Genomic DNA, 20,608 nt, shown 5'->3' on the forward strand with positions numbered 1-20,608 from the left:
TGTGTCATTTCTTCCATTGCAGTTAATTTTTTCTTTCTTTTGTTGTTGCTATTTGTCTTCTTTGCTTTTGGTTATTATGATCGCCGCCAACTTGTTTGTTTTTAGACTCATTTCTTCTAATGCTTGCTTGTTTCATTCAGTGTTTTTAATGTTGTTTTTTGGGCTTTCTTGTTGTTGTTGCTTTATTACAAACGATCCACTTGGCTTTCACAAGATTGTGATCCTGTATCAGAAGTGACTGTTGCGGTCAAGTAAGTCTGCACCCCTGAGGACCGTAACAGGGTGAGTTGGGCAGAAACAAGTTTCTCAGAAATCGAGGTGCTTTTTGCCACAAGCGCAGACTTCCGGATGCTCCCTGCATTCAAAGCCACGTGAAGAGCGTCGCTCGAGGGCAGGCGGCGGTGCGCCAGCTGCGTGAGCGTGGCTCGTTGGTCTAGGGGTATGATTCTCGCTTTGGGTGCGAGAGGTCCCGGGTTCAAATCCCGGACGAGCCTGTGGTCAGGCTTGGTCCTGAAACTTTTCTGCCTGCTAAGGGGCCCACGAGCAGTCAGCAAACTTTGGGGAAATTGGGCAGACGTCTGGCCGGAGCCAGGCCGGTTAGCTCAGTTGGTTAGAGCGTGGTGCTAATAACGCCAAGGTCGCGGGTTCGATCCCCGTACGGGCCAACGTCTTTTGTTCTCTGTTAGCTCGTCTCTGCTCTTCTCTCAAAGCGACGGGTGGTGTCACGTAAACCCCTGCAGACCAAACCCTAGGGGGATGTGGCCGAAATAGCTCAGTTGGGAGAGCGTTAGACTGAACATCTAAAGGTCCCTGGTTCAATCCCGGGTTTCGGCAGATGCAGCTTTCTTTTGTCTTTTGGTCGAGGGTGGCCAGTGACCAAAACTCACTGGGATACAACCCCTCGCTCTGACTGGTTCCCCCTAGCCGCAACACTATCTACCTCCAGGTCAGCTGTCAAAGAGGCGCTCGTGGTTCCATGGTGTAACGGTTAGCACTCTGGACTTTGAATCCAGCGATCCGAGTTCAAATCTCGGTGGAACCTACGTGCCTTCTTGCGGCAGATAAAAACAAAAAAGGCTCAACTTTATTTTTGTTGCTGGTGAGCCGTAAGCCACTTCTTCTTTGCTTTCCTCTGAGCAGCGGCCTATCTCGTCAAGGTTCCATGGTGTAATGGTTAGCACTCTGGACTCTGAATCCAGCGATCCGAGTTCAAATCTCGGTGGGACCAAAAGCTTGCCACGAATGTGCGCAGGGCCCGTTCTGAGAAATTCTTTTGACAGCAGTGGGCCCCAAAGGCTCACGCAACTGCGAGGGTACGTTTCGCACCGCAAAAAGCGCAGTCTGTCTCCTTGGGAGACGTGCGCGTAAAAGGGCAGGAGCCCTTTGGAGAATGCGGGCATCGATCCCGCTACCTCTCGCTTGCGCCTACTGCATCCCACCGATTGAGCCAAAGTAAGCCCAAAGTAAGCCCACATGAGCCAATCGCGTTTCTTTCCTGGGCTTACTTTTGACCAATCACGTTTCTCTCCTGGGCTTACTTTTGACCAATCACGTTTCTCTCCTGGGCTTACTTTTGACCAATCACGTTTCTCTCCTGGGCTTACTTTTGACCAATCGCGTTTCTCTCTGGGGCTTACTTTTGATCAATCGGGTTTCTCTCTGGGGCTTACTTTTGACCAATCGCGTTTCTCTCCCGTGGCTCACTTTTGACCAATCGCTGCGACCGTTTATTATTGTCATCGATCTTTGCAATAGGTAAGGCTAAGGTGTACTTCATTTTTAAATATAATTTAATATCGTTATTTGTTCATAAATAGTGTGTATTTTTGGAAAATAGAACGTGCCAATGCATGTATATCACACGTTTTCTGAAGTATTTGCGAACCTGTAACTTTTTAAATGATAAATACAGAACAAAACATGTCGCTACTGATCAGATAGGTTAAAATCATCGACAGTCCTAATTAGCCTACATTACTATGTGTGTATTGTGTGCGAAGAAAAGAATACTAATATTAAAATATTTATTTACTTATATATGTAGAGAGACAGAGAGCTGGGTAACTTACTTACTGCAACTGTAATGACTGTAAGTTAATTAGTTACTAATTCCAAGTTACAAGACAAATTGTAGTTAGTTATTTAAACCATTAACAGTTACATTACACATTTTAGGTAATATAAGTTAGTCAGACTACTTTTACGTTACTTTTAGATTACTTTTGACCTAACTTGTTTATCACATTGATTTAAACAGGGTAATCTTGAAAAAAAGAATAAGAAAATAGATTGTATTTGTTGTTATTAACAACACTAAGTGCATTTAACACATGTTTGTGAAATAACTGCAGGGAGTTAAATAAAAAACTACTAATTAATTAAACCATAAAAATAATAAATTAAAGTAAATCATTTTAAAATCAATTAAAAATGCACAAAAATGATATATATTCTTTTTGTTTACCTGCATGTCTTGTGACCATAACCTCATCAGAGGACCAATGAACATGAAAATGTGATAATTATTAAAATATTCAATTTAAGTATGTTAATTAAATATATTAGTTAAAATGTGTGCATGATAATGTGTTTGAAAGACAAAAGCCTTTGTTGAAGGTGGTTAAAAATATCTACAGTGTGATATTTCAAATAAAAATGAATGTGTTTATCAGTAGTTGATGCAATGTTGAAACACTTTATGCAAACCTGAAATGATTTTTGTAAATCAGTGGTCAAATGCTGTATCTCCACCTGACTAGTGACTGGTCTTTGTGTGAGTGTCCACAAAACTGGAAGACTTTTTTTTATGAATATAAGCAGTAGGCTGTTTTAGAAAAGAAATTTAAAAGATCAAAAAGAGGAATTAGGAAGTATATATCAGTTAGGAATAATTTAATGTCATTGTGTAAATAAAATAAAATAAAATCATATAATGCATAAAAAAAGTAACTTTAGTCTGATTCGGAATATTTTAAAATATATATATTTTTTAATCTAAATACAGGTACTTAATTTTTGGATTCTGATTATGTAATTCAGATGAAATAACATGTAATCAGTTACTACCCAGCTCTGCTTATATATATTACTTATATTTGGTAATAATACTAGTGACCTCCTCCGAGCCTAGAATTATTACTAGAAGGAAATTTCAGACTTCATATTTGACTTTACATATGTTTGTACATATATCAGATTCCTGTCCATGTTTATTACCACAGTAATATGGTTTACATGTAGCTTGTTAAATTATCATTACACACTTAACATACAGGTATCTTTCAGTTTGCTAGAGGTAATAGTCTCTTTCTGATCTTCATTACAGAAAATGTACGCTTACCCCTTTTTTCGCCGCCAATCGGCAACATCGTGCCGGCTCCTCATGGCGCCATCGGAGGAGGCGAAGCGCCTTGAAAATATGGAGTCGGGAAGGGCCAAACCCAAGGAGCAGGTGCTGGCAGAGTCCCGTTCTTTTGTCAGCACAAACGGTGGAGACCCCAGTGACCAGTTTTTAGTACTGGCTCACTGCAAACTTCAGTTTGGGAAGTACCAGGGCCAGAGATTTAGATGGCTCCTGGAAAACTCTCTGGGGTACGCAGTGTATTTGGTGCTCAGCATTTCCAAGGAGACAGCGCAGACAACCCCCCTGTCCGAAAATAAACAGCTCTTCCTACAGTACACTTCTCATATCAGAGAGATGGCTGAAGAAGTGGAGAAGTATGAGAGGAAGCAGGAAATGCAAGCAGAAGCCCGAGCATCTGGAGACCAGGGCTGCTTGATGGTGGAGTTTGGTGACTTCCAGGGCCGGTCCATGAAGGAAGTTTATGAGGACCAAAGCAAGGAGGCCCAAGCCCTCATCAGGTACCTGGTTAAGGCCGATGCCAGGCCAAACACCAACATGGCCATTTTCAAGACATATGTCCTGAAAAGGCAGGCTTCTGCTGTGGGCACCAGTGTACGTCCTGCACGTCCACCTGCAACCTCCAGTGCCTCTGTACCTCCAGCCGCAGCCTCCAGTACCTCTGCACCTCCACCTGCAGCCATCCGAACTGGTGTACAGCGGACCGCCACTGTGAAAGCGCTGTTGGCGCATGGCAAACATTTGTCTCCTTCACAGCTGGCGAAAAAACTCGTGTCACCAGTTAAACACTGTGAGTAGGAGTGTGAATATTACGTTTTCCCTACAGAAATTGTACACGTATTCATTTATTGTTATGGCAAACCTGTCCACTTGCTGTTTCCAGATCCATTAGTGCAGTCTACTTTACCTTCTCCAGCAGCAGAAACTTTGGCCCGAAGACAGCTTTTCGCTACAGGTAAGTAAGCACCACCTTACATACACTTGTCTCTGTGTATTGGTCACAGTAATAGTTGTAACATTTGTGCTCCAGGCACTTCCGTTTCCACTGCTGAAGATGATGATGAGGAGCTGGTATTTGCTGCATCACAATGTGAAGCACAGCTGAATACAGGTGTGGCATATGACACCAATACAAATGTTATAAGAATGTTTTGTGAAAACACAATGGGAAGCATTAAAAATAAAAATAAATTTTTTTTAATATTTTTGTTTACAATACAGAATTATGTCACATCATGCCTCAAGTGGGATTTCTTCAAAAGGTTAAGGATGTCCAAAGGTGTCAGTGTATTTATTTGCGTTTCTAAACTTATCCGTTGTTAAACAATCACTAGATAACTTTCTCACACTGCTTGCTATTCTCACTCACTCACTCACTCTTTAGCTCCCCCTGGGCAGACAGGATGGTGGAGAGTCATTGTTCTTATGATGAGAAGAACAGTTTTTCCTTATTGTATATGTGTGCATGCTTCATGTCTGTGGGCATCATTACTGAATTCATCACACCTCATTTTCCTTACTTAATCACAACAGATTCTCATTCTCAAAGAACTGTACTAATTCCATTTTTCTTACATCAATAAAGTGTACGCTGTGTTCTTTGCTTCTTAACACTAGTACCATTTTCTTCACTGTTATGCCTAAATATAAGCATAACGATTATTAACACTCCTCCAAAATTACTGCTTCGTAGGCTGCTTGTGGGCTGCTTTTCTGGCGTAGTACTATCAAATCCAACGGTCATACTTATATTGTTTTTGTTACTGTTTACTCAGAGGCCTGTGCCGGTCCGTCTCCATTGGCGGAAACAGCAAAAACACCAGATCCTCCACATCATCAGCCACCAGCTGAGCTCCCAGGCCACTGGAAAGATCATCTTCCACCTTTCCAGCATGAGTGGATCCGGAAAACACTATTTAAGGCCAACCCACGAACCGGCAAGCCAGAACTAGTGTCCCAGCTGAAGCTTTGGTGGTATCCTCCTCAGCCCCCTTTAATTAACAGTCAGCCACCCGCCTCACCAGACCTCTTCTTCTGTCGGCCCCTTTTCTTGTGGATGCCGCTGAAGATGTGGTTATTTCCTCTTGTCTGTGTTCGCCCAGACTGTGGTAAGGGAAGTTAGGTGGTTCGTGTCACTTTTCCAATTCAAATAAGTTGCCATTGGACGCATAGTCGGTACGTGGGCTCGCATGCACTTCGTGGACGCCACGAGCTGCTTATTTGGATGGTGAGTGGGACTTTTTCCCTAAACACGGATTTGGTTGCCTAAACAGTCATAGGCACTTTATGGACACCTCCAGGGGCGCCAAAGCACTGCGTGGCCACGAAGAGCCTATGGGGTCCCCTGACCACCTACTCTTCCTCAGTGCCACGGAACGCCTATTTTGGCCCCTAACCACCTAGTCTTGACAATTGTCTTCCTCAGTGCCACGGAATGCCTATTTTGGCCCCTAACCACCTAAACTTGGCCGTAGTCTTCCTCAGTGCCACGGAACGCCTATTTTGGCCCCTAACCACCTATACTTGACAATTGTCTTCCTCAGTGCCACGGAATGCCTATTTTGGCCCCTAACCACCTAAACTTGGCCGTAGTCTTCCTCAGTGCCACGGAACGCCTATTTTGGCCCCTAACCACCTATATTTGACAATTGTCTTCCTCAGTGCCACAGAATGCCTATTTTGGCCCCTAACCACCTAAACTCGCCCGTAGTCTTCCTCAGTGCCACGGAACGCCTATTTTGGCCCCTAACCACCTAAACTTGACGATTGTCTTCCTCAGTGCCACGGAATGCCTATTTTGGCCCCTAACCACCTAAACTTGGCCGTAGTCTTCCTCAGTGCCACGGAACGCCTATTTTGGCCCCTAACCACCTAAACTTGGCGATTGTCTTCCTCAGTGCCACGGAACGCCTATTTCGCCCCCTAACCACCTAAACTTGACCATAGTCTTCCTCAGTGCCACGAAACGCCTATTTTGACGCCTGACCACCTAAACTTGACCATAGTCTTCCTCAGTACCACGAAATGCCTATTTTGACGCCTAACCACCTAAACTTGACCATAGTCTTCCTCAGTACCACGAAACGCCTATTTTGACGCTTAACCACCTACACTTGACCATAGTCTTTCTCAGTGCCACAGAATGCCTATTTTTACCCATTGCATAAGTTCCAAGTGGGATGTTGGGCAAACAGGGGTTAAAAGCTCATAGGACCTCACAATTTGGTACAGATGTAGTCTAGGGACCCCCGACTTGGGGGCCAGAGTTTCAGAATTCTAGGTCACTTCTAAGCATGTGTTTCTGCAGTTCAGCGGGACAGAAAGGTCCGATCGCCCTGAAATCGGCACACGGGTCACGCCGCGCCCCCCCAGGGTGGCTTCCAGAGTTCCGTGTCTGTATCTGCCCGATTGGCTGAATCCCATCCCCCGCGACCACGAACCACCTATGAAATTTCCATTGAATAAGTTGCAAGTGGGACGTTTTGTATACAGGGGTCAAAAGGTCACAGGACCTCACAATTTGGTATGGTGGGAGCCTAGGGGCCCCCAACTATGGGGCCAGTGTTTCGGAATCCTAGATCCCTTCTAAGCATGTGTTTTGGCAGTTCAGCGGGACAGAAAGCTCCGATCTCCCCGAAATCGGAACACGGGTCACGCCGCACCCACCCGGGGCGGCTTCCGGAGTTCCGTGTCTGTATCTGCCCGATTGGCTGAAACCCATCCCCCGTGTCCGCGAACCACCTATGAAATTTCCATTGAATAAGTTGCAAGTGGGACGTTGGGTATACAGGGGTCAAAAGGTCAAAGGACCTCACAATTTGGTATGGTGGGAGCCTAGGGGCCCCTGACTTGGGGGCCAGAGTTTCAGAATTCTAGGTCACTTCTAAGCACGTGTTTCTACAGTTCAGCGGGACAGAAAGGTCCGATCGCCCCGAAATCGGCACACGGGTCACGCCGCGCCCCCCCAGGGCGGGTTCCGGAGTTCCGTGTCTGTATCTGCCGGATTGGCTGAATCCCATCCCATGCGACCACGAACCACCTATGAAATTTCCATTGAATAAGTTGCAAGTGGGACGTTGGGTATACAGAGGTCAAAAGGTCAAAGGACCTCACAATTTGGTATGGTGGGAGCCTAGGGGCCCCTGACTTGGGGGCCAGAGTTTCAGAATTCTAGGTCACTTCTAAGCATGTGTTTCTGCAGTTTAGCGGGACAGAAAGGTCCGATCGCCCCGAAATCGGCACACGGGTCACGCCGCGCCCCCCCAGGGCGGCTTCTGGAGTTCCGTGTCTGTATCTGCCCGATTGGCTGAATCCCATCCCCTGCGACCACGAACCACCTATGAAATTTCCATTGAATAAGTTGCAAGTGGGACGTTGTGTATACAGGGGTCAAAAGGTCACAGGACATCAAAAATTGGTACGGTGGTAGCTTAGGGGCCCCCGACTCCGGGGACAGAGTTTCAGAGTTCTAGATCCCTTCTAAGCATGTGATTCGGCAGTTCAAAAAACTTTTCACATCACCAAAGTTCATTCAAGAGGCTCTTAAAAGATATGTGTAGAAGGAGGCCTGTGTGAGTGATTTTATGCCAAAGATGCAAAAACTACTTTACGTTCAGGGTAGATACTTGTATGCTCTATATGGTGTTCGGGGAGCCCTATGCTACCAGGACGTGAAGTTTGGGGCCCCTAGGAACCCCCGGAGCTGGACGGGGGCCGCTGACACGTGTAACTTATCCCATTCATTTTGTAGGTGTTTAGCGGGCAGCAAGACAAAAAGGTCCGATCGCCCCAAAATCGGCACACGGGTCACGCCGCGGCCCTCTGGGACGGTGCCTGGAGTTCCGTGTCCGTATCTGCCCGATTGGCCGAAACCCATCCCCCGCGACCGCGAACCACCTATGAAATTTCCATTGAATAAGTTGCAAGCGGGACGTTGGGTATACAAGGGTCAAAAGGTCACAGGACCTCACAATTTGGTACGGCAGTAGCCTAGGGGCCCCTGACTTGGGGGCCAGAGTTTCAGAATTCTAGGTCACTTCTAAGCATGTGTTTCTGCAGTTCGGCGGGACAGAAAGGTCCGATCGCTCCGAAATCGGCACACGGGTGTCGCCGCGCCCCCCCGGGGCGGCTTCCGGAGTTCCGTGTCTGTATCCGCCCGATTGGCTGAATCCCATCCCCCGCGACCACGAACCACCTATGAAATTTCCATTGAATAAGTTGCAAGTGGGACGTTGTGTATACAGGGGTCAAAAGGTCACAGGACATCAAAAATTGGTACGGTGGTAGCCTAGGGGCCCCCGATTCCGGGAACAGAGTTTCAGAGTTCTAGATCCCTTCTAAGCATGTGATTCAGCAGTTCAAAAAACTTTTCACATCACCAAAGTTCATTCAAGAGGGTCTTAAAAGATACGTGTAGAAGGAGGCCTGTGTGAGCGATTTTATGCCAAAGATGAAAAAATTACTTTACGTTAAAGGTAGATACTTGTATGCTCTATATGGTGTTCGGGGAGCCCTATGCTACCAGGACGTGAAGTTTGGGGCCCCTAAGAACCCCCGGAGCTGGACGGGGGCCACTGACACGTGTAACTTATCCCATTCATTTGATAGGTTTTTTGCGGGCAGCAGGACACAAGGGTCCGTATCTCGGGCCCCAGGAAGAGCAGCAGCTCATGGCCGGTGTCGTCGGTTAGGTCTCCCGTGGATCTAACAGGGCCCCGAGTTTGGTGCGGTTCGGCCTTGATTTGGCCGAGTGGTGGCCGGTCAAAGTTTTGGAATTTGGGGTTTTGGGGGGCTCTATCTCCGGGCCCCGGGTGAATAGGGACTCCTGGCCTGCGTCGTCGGACAGGGTCCGGCGAGGGCTATCGATAGAGCCCAGTTGTGAGCCTCTAGGCCTCTTCCTTCAATTTGGCCCCTGAAAATATGGGGGTCCGTATCTCTGACCCCCAGGGTCGTAGGACCTTGGGGCCTGTGTCATTGGTTAGGTCTCTGGCGGGTCTAATTTAGCCCCAAGTTTGGTGCGGTTTGGCCTTGGCTCGGCCGAGTTATAGCCGGTAACAATTTCAGAGTTTTGGGCTTTGGGGGGCTCTATCTCCGGCCACCGGGGGAGTAGGGACCTGGTGCTTGCGTCGTCGGAGAGGGCCCTGGGAGTGCTATTGATTGAGACCAGTTCAGAGCCTCTAGGCCTCTTCCTTCAATTTGGCCCCTGAAAATATGGGGGTCCGTATCTCTGACCCCCAGGCTCGTAGGACCTTGGGGCCTGTGTCATTGGTTAGGTCTCTGGCGGGTCTAATTTAGCCCCAAGTTTGGTGCGGTTTGGCCTTGGCTCGGCCGAGTTATAGCCGGTAACAATTTCAGAGTTTTGGGCTTTGGGGGGCTCTATCTCCGGCCACCGGGGGAGTAGGGACCTGGTGCTTGCGTCGTCGGAGAGGGCCCTGGGAGTGCTATTGATTGAGACCAGTTCAGAGCCTCTAGGCCTCTTCCTTCAATTTGGCCCCTGAAAATATGGGGGTCCGTATCTCTGACCCCCAGGGTCGTAGGACCTTGGGGCCTGTGTCATTGGTTAGGTCTCTGGCGGGTCTAATTTAGCCCCAAGTTTGGTGCGGTTTGGCCTTGGCTCGGCCGAGTTATAGCCGGTAACAATTTCAGAGTTTTGGGCTTTGGGGGGCTCTATCTCCGGCCACCGGGGGAGTAGGGACCTGGTAGTTGCGTCGTCGGAGAGGGCCCTGGGAGTGCTATTGATTGAGACCAGTTCAGAGCCTCTAGGCCTCTTCCTTCAATTTGGCCCTTGAAAATATGGGGGTCCGTATCTCTGGCCCCCGGAGGCGTAGGGACTCGGGGCCAGTGTCATCGGTTAAGTCTCTGGCGGGTGTAATTTGGCCCCAAGTTCGGTGTGGTTTGGCCGAGTTGTAGCCGGGTCGAAAACACTGCTTCCTGAGTTCAGCATTAGAATCTTAAATAGAAGGCTTTTAATGCATTGTCCATGGAAAGCCTATGGAGGTCCCGTCAAATAAGTTACACATGGGCGTTCACCATATGTGGTGAAATTACCGAAAATCCACCATCAGAAAGTGACAGCTGTAACTTATTTGACAGGGCCTCTGCAGGCTTTCCGTGGACAGACCTTTTTCAAGGTAAATAGGAAAAATGATGAGGTGTAATGTATATGAACTTGTCATACGTTGTTTCTTGAGTGAGGTACTGTATGTTTTGTACTGTAACCTCTGCAGGCTTTCCGTGGACACATAGGTGGTTAGGGGGACGAATAGGCTTTTCGTGGACACATAGGTGGTTAGGGGGACGAATAGGCTTTTCGTGGACACATAGGAGGTTAGGGGGATGAATAGGCTTTTCGTGGACATATAGGTGGTTAGGGGGATGAATAGGCTTTTCGTGGACACATAGGTGGTTAGGGGGATGAATAGGCTTTTCGTGGACACATAGGTGGTTAGGAGGATGAATAAGCTTTTCATGGTCATAATTCTGCCATCCTGTGGGCTAGGGCCAGATTACACCTAAACCCATTGAAACTTTGTGAACGTTCCGTGGGGTCCTCGGGGGCCCCAGGTCCGAGGCGATGCTTTTGGCGTGGCCTGGCGGGCCTAACCTCGACGCCTGGATGGTTTTCGGGGCCGTGAAAAATCATCTAGGGGGTACAGCGCAGCGTCCACGAACAGCCTGGCCACGAGCAACTTATTAAGCGCTCCGTGGATTTTGGTGCCCTAACCCTATCTAGGGAATTGGTATATTTTGACATATTCGGATTTTTTTTAAATTCGCACTGTGCACGGTGGTCGTGGAGTTGAGTTGCGGGACCAGGTTTCAGCTGGATATGACTTCCAGAAGCCGAGATATAACAAGTGACAGCTGTAACTTATTTGACGGGGCCTGCATAGGCGTTCCGTGGACAGTGCATTTGTATGCAAATTAAGTCATTATAGATGCTGTAATGTACATAGAACTGCTGGTTAGTGTCCCCTGAGCACTGTACTGTAGAAATGTGTCCATAAAACAACTGCAGTTATGAAATATGACCATTTACAGTATTGTCCACGGAACGCCTATGGAGGCCCATTCAAATAAGTTACGGGTGGGCAAGTGACAGCTGTAACTTATTTGACGGGGCCTGCATAGGCGTTCCGTGGACAGTGCATTTTTATGCAAATTAAGTCATTATAGATGCTGTAATGTACATAGAACTGCTGGGTAGTGTCCCCTGAGCACTGTACTGTAGAAATGTGTCCATAAAACCACTGTAGTTATGAAATATGACCATTTACAGTATTGTCCACGGAACGCCTATGGAGGCCCATTCAAATAAGTTACACGTGGGCGTTCACCATATGTGGTGAAATTAGCGAAAATCCACCATCAGAAAGTGACAGCTGTATGCAAATTTTTATGCAAATTAAGTCATTATAGATGCTGTAATGTACATAGAACTGCTGGTTAGTGTCCCCTGAGCACTGTACTGTAGAAATGTGTCCATAAAACCACTGTAGTTATGAAATATGACCATTTACAGTATTGTCCACGGAACGCCTATGGAGGCCCATTCAAATAAGTTACAGATGGGCAAGTGACAGCTGTAACTTATTTGACGGGGCCTCCATAGGCGTTCCGTGGACAGTGCATTTTTATGCAAATTAAGTCATTATAGATGCTGTAATGTACATAGAACTGCTGGGTAGTGTCCCCTGAGCACTGTACTGTAGAAATGTGTCCATAAAACCACTGTAGTTTTGAAATATGACCATTTACAGTATTGTCCACGGAACGCCTATGGAGGCCCATTCAAATAAGTTACACGTGGGCATTTCCTGCATGACTCTGCAAAAATTGTGATTTGCATTTTTATGCAAATTAAGTCATTATAGGTGCTGTAATGTACATAGAACTGCTGGTTAGTGTCCCCTGAGCACTGTACTGTAGAAATGTGTCCATAAAACCACTGTAGTTATGAAATATGACCATTTACAGTATTGTCCACGGAACGCCTATGGAGGCCCATTCAAATAAGTTACACGTGGGCGTTCACCATATGTGGTGAAATTAGCGAAAATCCACCATCAGAAAGTGACAGCTGTATGCAAATTTTTATGCAAATTAAGTCATTATAGATGCTGTAATGTACATAGAACTGCTGGTTAGTGTCCCCTGAGCACTGTACTGTAGAAATGTGTCCATAGAACCACTGTAGTTATGAAATATGATCATTTACAGTATTGTCCACGGAACGCCTATGGAGGCCCATTCAAATAAGTTACACGTGGGCATTTCCTGCATGACTCTGCAAAAATTGTAATTTGCATTTTTATGCAAATTAAGTCATTTTAGGTGCTGTAATGTACATAGAACTGCTGGTTAGTGTCCCCTGAGCACTGTACTGTAGAAATGTGTCCATAAAACAACTGCAGTTATGAAATATGACCATTTACAGTATTGTCCACGGAACGCCTATGGAGGCCCATTCAAATAAGTTACGGGTGGGCAAGTGACAGCTGTAACTTATTTGACGGGGCCTGCATAGGCGTTCCGTGGACAGTGCATTTTTATGCAAATTAAGTCATTATAGATGCTGTAATGTACATAGAACTGCTGGGTAGTGTCCCCTGAGCACTGTACTGTAGAAATGTGTCCATAAAACCACTGTAGTTATGAAATATGACCATTTACAGTATTGTCCACGGAACGCCTATGGAGGCCCATTCAAATAAGTTACACGTGGGCATTTCCTGCATGACTCTGCAAAAATTGTAATTTGCATTTTTATGCAAATTAAATCATTACAGGTGCTGTAATGTACATAGAACTGCTGGGTAGTGTTCCCTTAGCACTGTACTGTAGAAATGTGTCCATAAAACCACTGTAGTTATGAAATATGACCATTTACAGTATTGTCCACGGAACGCCTATGGAGGCCCATTCAAATAAGTTACACGTGGGCGTTCACCATATGTGGTGAAATTAGCGAAAATCCACCATCAGAAAGTGACAGCTGTATGCAAATTTTTATGCAAATTAAGTCATTATAGATGCTGTAATGTACATAGAACTGCTGGTTAGTGTCCCCTGAGCACTGTACTGTAGAAATGTGTCCATAAAACCACTGTAGTTATGAAATATGACCATTTACAGTATTGTCCACGGAACGCCTATCGAGGCCCATTCAAATAAGTTACAGATGGGCAAGTGACAGCTGTAACTTATTTGACGGGGCCTCCATAGGTTTTCCGTGGACAGTGCCTTTTTATGCAAATTAAGTCATTATATGTGCTGTAATTTACATAGAACTGCTTGGTAGTGTTCCCTGAGCACTGTACTGTCGAAATGTGTCCATAAAATCGCTGTAGAGATGACATATGACTTAGCTTGCATCGAAGCACTCAAGTTCATTCAAGAGGGTCTTAGGGTGTATGTGACAAAGAGGCCTCCGAGAGAGATTTAGGGTAAACACGCACAAACCGCTTCGCGTCCGGGGCAGGCGTTCATCCGCGATACATGGCGTTCGGGGGCCCTTTTGCCACCGGCACGCAAAATTCGTGGCCGGTAGGACCCCCGGGGGCCGAACGGGAGTGACTGACACGTATAACCTATCCCATTCATTTTATAGGTGCTTGGTGGACATGGGGAAAAAAGGTCCAATCGTCCCGAAACCGACATATACGTCACGTCAGGGTGCCCCGAGACGGCGCCCCAAGTCCCGCGCCCGCCTCTGGCCGACAGGCCGAAAAAGACCCCCATGACCGCGAACCACCTGTGAGATTTCCACTGAATAAGTTACGAGTGGGACGGCGGAACCGGAGGGGTCACAAAGGTCGCAGGGCCCCGAGATTAGTCTCGTGTCGCCGAGGGCAGAGTGACGCAACTTCCTGTGAAATTTAAGGCTCCTCGGGCCCACCGACGCCAGACGGGAGCCAATGACACGTGCAACTTATCCCATTGTGTAGGCCCCCATTCAAATAAGTTGTACGTGGGCATTTCCTGCATGACTCTGCAAAAATTGTAATTTGCATTTGTATGCAAATTAAGCCATTATAGATGCTGTAATGTACATAGAACTGCTGGTTAGTGTCCCCTGAGCACTCTACTGTAGAAATGTGTCCATAAAACCACTGTAGTTATGAAATATGACCATTTACAGTATTGTCCACGGAACGCCTATCGAGGCCCATTCAAATAAGTTACAGGTGGGCAAGTGACAGCTGTAACTTATTTGACGGGGCCTCCATAGGCTTTCCGTGGACAGTGCATTTTTATGCAAATTAAGTCATTATATGTGCTGTAATTTACATAGAACTGCTTGGTAGTGGTCCCTGAGCACTGTACTGTCGAAATGTGTCCATAAAATCGCTGTAGTGATGACATATGACTTAGCTTGCATCAAAGCACTCAAGTTCATTCAAGAGGGTCTTAGGGTGTATGTGACAAAGAGGCCTCCGAGAGAGATTTAAGGTAAACACGCACAAACCGCTTCGCGTCCGGGGCAGGCGTTCATCCGCGATACATGGCGTTCGGGGGCCCTTTTGCCACCGGCACGCAAAATTCGTGGCCGGTAGGACCCCCGGGGGCCGAACGGGAGTGACTGACACGTATAACCTATCCCATTCATTTTATAGGTGCTTGGTGGACATGGGGAAAAAAGGTCCAATCGTCCCGAAACCGACATATACGTCACGTCAGGGTGCCCCGAGACGGCGCCCGAAGTCCCGCGCCCGCCTCTGGCCGACAGGCCGAAAAAGACCCCCATGACCGCGAACCACCTGTGAGATTTCCATTGAATAAGTTACGAGTGGGACGGCGGAACCGGAGGGGTCACAAAGGTCGCAGGGCCCCGAGATTAGTCTCGTGTCGCCGAGGGCAGAGTGACGCAACTTCCTGTGAAATTTAAGGCTCCTCGGGCCCACCGACGCCAGACGGGAGCCAATGACACGTGCAACTTATCCCATTGTGTAGGCCCCCATTCAAATAAGTTGTACGTGGGCATTTCCTGCATGACTCTGCAAAAATTGTAATTTGCATTTGTATGCAAATTAAGCCATTATAGATGCTGTAATGTACATAGAACTGCTGGTTAGTGTCCCCTGAGCACTCTACAGTAGAAATGTGTCCATAAAACCACTGTAGTTATGAAATATGATCATTTACAGTATTGTCCACGGAACGCCTATGGAGGCCCATTCAAATAAGTTACAGGTGGCCAAGTGACAGCTGTAACTTATTTGACGGGGCCTCCATAGGCTTTCCGTGGACAGTGCATTTTTATGCAAATTAAGTCATTATATGTGCTGTAATTTACATAGAACTGCTTGGTAGTGGTCCCTGAGCACTGTACTGTCGAAATGTGTCCATAAAATCGCTGTAGTGATGACATATGACTTAGCTTGCATCGAAGCACTCAAGTTCATTCAAGAGGGTCTTAGGGTGTATGTGACAAAGAGGCCTCCGAGAGAGATTTAGGGTAAACACGCACAAACCGCTTCGCGTCCGGGGCAGACGTTCATCCGCGATACATGGCGTTCGGGGGCCCTTTTGCCACCGGCACGCAAAATTTGTGGCCGGTAGGACCCCCGGGGGCCGAACGGGAGTGACTGACACGTATAACCTATCCCATTCATTTTATAGGTGCTTGGTGGACATGGGGAAAAAAGTTCCAATCGGTCCGAAACCGACATATACGTCACGTCAGGGTGCCCCGAGACGGCGTCCCAAGTCCCGCGCCCGCCTCTGGCCGACAGGCCGAAAAAGACCCCCATGACCGCGAACCACCTGTGAGATTTCCATTGAATAAGTTACGAGTGGGACGGCGGAACCGGAGGGGTCACAAAGGTCGCAGGGCCCCGAGATTAGTCTCGTGTCGCCGAGGGAAGAGTGACGCAACTTCCTGTGAAATTTAAGGCTCCTCGGGCCCACCGACGCCGGACGGGAGCCAATGACACGTGCAACTTATCCCATTGTGTAGGTCCCCATTCAAATAAGTTGTACGTGGGCATTTCCTGCATGACTCTGCAAAAATTGTAATTTGCATTTGTATGCAAATTAAGCCATTTTAGGTGATGTAATGTACATAGAACTGCTGGGTAGTGTCCCCTGAGCACTGTACTGTAGAAATGTGTCCATAAAACCACTGTAGTTATGAAATATGACCATTTACAGTATTGTCCACGGAACGCCTATGGAGGCCCATTCAAATAAGTTACAGGTGGGCAAGTGACAGCTGTAACTTATTTGACGGGGCCTGCATAGGCGTTCCGTGGACAGTGCATTTGTATGCAAATTAAGTCATTATAGATGCTGTAATGTACATAGTACTGCTGGTTAGTGTCCCCTGAGCACTGCACTGTAGAAATGTGTCCATAAAACCACTGTAGTTATGAAATATGACCATTTACAGTATTGTCCACGGAACGCCTATGGAGGCCCATTCAAATAAGTTACACGTGGGCATTTCCTGCATGACTCTGCAAAAATTGTAATTTGCATTTTAATGCAAATTAAGTCATTATAGGTCCTGTAATGTACATAGAACTGCTGGTTAGTGTCCCCTGAGCACTGTACTGTAGAAATGTGTCCATAAAACCACTGTAGTTAGGAAATATGACCATTTAAATGTAGTTTACATTATTGTCCACGGAACGCCTATGGAGGCCCATTCAAATAAGTTACAGGTGGGCGTTCACCATATGTGGTGAAATTAGCGAAAATCCACCATCAGAAAGTGACAGCTGTATGCACATTTTTATGCAAATTAAGTCATTATAGATACTGTAATGTACATAGAACTGCTGGTTAGTGTCCCCTGAGCACTGTACTGTAGAAATGTGTCCATAAAACCACTTTAGTTATGAAATATGACCATTTCAATGTAGTTTACATTATTGTCCACGGAACGCCTATGGTGGCCCATTCAAATAAGTTACGGGTGGGCAAGTGACAGCTGTAACTTATTTGACGGGGCCTGCATAGGCGTTCCGTGGACAGTGCATTTTTATACAAATTATGTCATTATAGATGCTGTAATGTACATAGAACTGCTGGTTAGTGTCCCCTGAGCACTGTACTGTAGAAATGTGTCCATAAAACAACTGCAGTTATGAAATATGACCATTTACAGTATTGTCCACGGAACGCCTATGGAGGCCCATTCAAATAAGTTATGGGTGGGCAAGTGACAGCTGTAACTTATTTGACGGGGCCTGCATAGGCGTTCCGTGGACAGTGCATTTTTATGCAAATTAAGTCATTATAGATGCTGTAATGTACATAGAACTGCTGGGTAGTGTCCCCTGAGCACTGTACTGTAGAAATGTGTCCATAAAACCACTGTAGTTATGAAATATGACCATTTACAGTATTGTCCACGGAACGCCTATGGAGGCCCATTCAAATAAGTTACACGTGGGCATTTCCTGCATGACTCTGCAAAAATTGTAATTTGCATTTTTATGCAAATTAAGTCATTATAGGTGCTGTAATGTACATAGAACTGCTGGTTAGTGTCCCCTGAGCACTGTACTGTAGAAATGTGTCCATAAAACAACTGCAGTTATGAAATATGACCATTTACAGTATTGTCCACGGAACGCCTATGGAGGCCCATTCAAATAAGTTACGGGTGGGCGTTCACCATATGTGGTGAAATTAGCGAAAATCCACCATCAGAAAGTGACAGCTGTATGCACATTTTTATGCAAATTAAGTCATTATAGATACTGTAATGTACATAGAACTGCTGGTTAGTGTCCCCTGAGCACTGTACTGTAGAAATGTGTCCATAAAACCACTTTAGTTATGAAATATGACCATTTCAATGTAGTTTACATTATTGTCCACGGAACGCCTATGGTGGCCCATTCAAATAAGTTACAGGTGGGCAAGTGACAGCTGTAACTTATTTGACGGGGCCTGCATAGGCGTTCCGTGGACAGTGCATTTTTATACAAATTATGTCATTATAGATGCTGTAATGTACATAGAACTGCTGGTTAGTGTCCCCTGAGCACTGTACTGTAGAAATGTGTCCACAAAACAACTGCAGTTATGAAATATGACCATTTACAGTATTGTCCACGGAACGCCTATGGAGGCCCATTCAAATAAGTTACGGGTGGGCAAGTGACAGCTGTAACTTATTTGACGGGGCCTGCATAGGCGTTCCGTGGACAGTGCATTTTTATGCAAATTAAGTCATTATAGATGCTGTAATGTACATAGAACTGCTGGGTAGTGTCCCCTGAGCACTGTACTGTAGAAATGTGTCCATAAAACCACTGTAGTTATGAAATATGACCATTTACAGTATTGTCCACGGAACGCCTATGGAGGCCCATTCAAATAAGTTACACGTGGGCATTTCCTGCATGACTCTGCAAAAATTGTATTTTGGATTTTTATGCAAATTAAGTCATTATAGGTGCTGTAATGTACATAGAACTGCTGGTTAGTGTCCCCTGAGCACTGTACTGTAGAAATGTGTCCATAAAACAACTGCAGTTATGAAATATGACCATTTACAGTATTGTCCACGGAACGCCTATGGAGGCCCATTCAAATAAGTTACGGGTGGGCAAGTGACAGCTGTAACTTATTTGACGGGGCCTGCATAGGCGTTCCGTGGACAGTGCATTTTTATGCAAATTAAGTCATTATAGATGCTGTAATGTACATATAACTGCTGGGTAGTGTCCCCTGAGCACTGTACTGTAGAAATGTGTCCATAAAACCACTGTAGTTATGAAATATGACCATTTATAGTATTGTCCACGGAACGCCTATGGAGGCCCATTCAAATAAGTTACACGTGGGCATTTCCTGCATGACTCTGCAAAAATTGTAATTTGCATTTTTATGCAAATTAAGTCATTATAGGTGCTGTAATGTACATAGAACTGCTGGTTAGTGTCCCCTGAGCACTGTACTGTAGAAATGTGTCCATAAAACAACTGCAGTTATGAAATATGACCATTTACAGTATTGTCCACGGAACGCCTATGGAGGCCCATTCAAATAAGTTACGGGTGGGCGTTCACCATATGTGGTGAAATTAGCGAAAATCCACCATCAGAAAGTGACAGCTGTATGCACATTTTTATGCAAATTAAGTCATTATAGATACTGTAATGTACATAGAACTGCTGGTTAGTGTCCCCTGAGCACTGTACTGTAGAAATGTGTCCATAAAACCACTTTAGTTATGAAATATGACCATTTCAATGTAGTTTACATTATTGTCCACGGAACGCCTATGGTGGCCCATTCAAATAAGTTACAGGTGGGCAAGTGACAGCTGTAACTTATTTGACGGGGCCTGCATAGGCGTTCCGTGGACAGTGCATTTTTATACAAATTATGTCATTATAGATGCTGTAATGTACATAGAACTGCTGGTTAATGTCCCCTGAGCACTGTGCTGTAGAAATGTGTCCATAAAACAACTGCAATTATGAAATATGACCATTTACAGTATTGTCCACGGAACGCCTATGGAGGCCCATTCAAATAAGTTACGGGTGGGCAAGTGACAGCTGTAACTTATTTGACGGGGCATGCATAGGCGTTCCGTGGACAGTGCATTTTTATGCAAATTAAGTCATTATAGATGCTGTAATGTACATAGAACTGCTGGGCAGTGTCCCCTGAGCACTGTACTGTAGAAATGTGTCCATAAAACCACTGTAGTTATGAAATATGACCATTTACAGTATTGTCCACGGAACGCCTATGGAGGCCCATTCAAATAAGTTACACGTGGGCATTTCCTGCATGACTCTGCAAAAATTGTATTTTGGATTTTTATGCAAATTAAGTCATTATAGGTGCTGTAATGTACATAGAACTGCTGGTTAGTGTCCCCTGAGCACTGTACTGTAGAAATGTGTCCATAAAACAACTGCAGTTATGAAATATGACCATTTACAGTATTGTCCACGGAACGCCTATGGAGGCCCATTCAAATAAGTTACGGGTGGGTGTTCACCATATGTGGTGAAATTAGCGAAAATCCACCATCAGAAAGTGACAGCTGTATGCACATTTTTATGCAAATTAAGTCATTATAGATACTGTAATGTACATAGAACTGCTGGTTAGTGTCCCCTTAGCACTGTACTGTAGAAATGTGTCCATAAAACCACTTTAGTTATGAAATATGACCATTTCAATGTAGTTTACATTATTGTCCACGGAACGCCTATGGTGGCCCATTCAAATAAGTTACAGGTGGGCAAGTGACAGCTGTAACTTATTTGACGG

The 20,608-nt window shown here is 45.8% G+C and overlaps 5 non-coding genes across 5 annotated transcripts; all 5 read left to right on the top strand.

The window, feature by feature from the left end:
* The first annotated feature begins 422 nt into the window (after positions 1-422).
* trnap-ugg (transfer RNA proline (anticodon UGG)) lies at positions 423-494 on the top strand. Its single transcript has one exon. It is a non-coding gene; the product is annotated as a tRNA-Pro (tRNA).
* Positions 495-591: 97 nt separating this feature from the next.
* Positions 592-665, top strand: trnai-aau (transfer RNA isoleucine (anticodon AAU)). Its single transcript has one exon. It is a non-coding gene; the product is annotated as a tRNA-Ile (tRNA).
* A 96-nt stretch (positions 666-761) lies between these two features.
* trnaf-gaa (transfer RNA phenylalanine (anticodon GAA)) lies at positions 762-834 on the top strand. Its single transcript has one exon. It is a non-coding gene; the product is annotated as a tRNA-Phe (tRNA).
* A 136-nt stretch (positions 835-970) lies between these two features.
* trnaq-uug (transfer RNA glutamine (anticodon UUG)) lies at positions 971-1,042 on the top strand. The gene has a single exon. It is a non-coding gene; the product is annotated as a tRNA-Gln (tRNA).
* A 114-nt stretch (positions 1,043-1,156) lies between these two features.
* On the top strand, positions 1,157-1,228 carry trnaq-cug (transfer RNA glutamine (anticodon CUG)). Its single transcript has one exon. It is a non-coding gene; the product is annotated as a tRNA-Gln (tRNA).
* Positions 1,229-20,608: the final 19,380 nt, after the last annotated feature.

This window comes from Garra rufa, unplaced genomic scaffold (assembly GCF_049309525.1).
Source record: "Garra rufa unplaced genomic scaffold, GarRuf1.0 hap1_unplaced_001, whole genome shotgun sequence".
Lineage (NCBI taxonomy): Eukaryota > Metazoa > Chordata > Actinopteri > Cypriniformes > Cyprinidae > Garra > Garra rufa.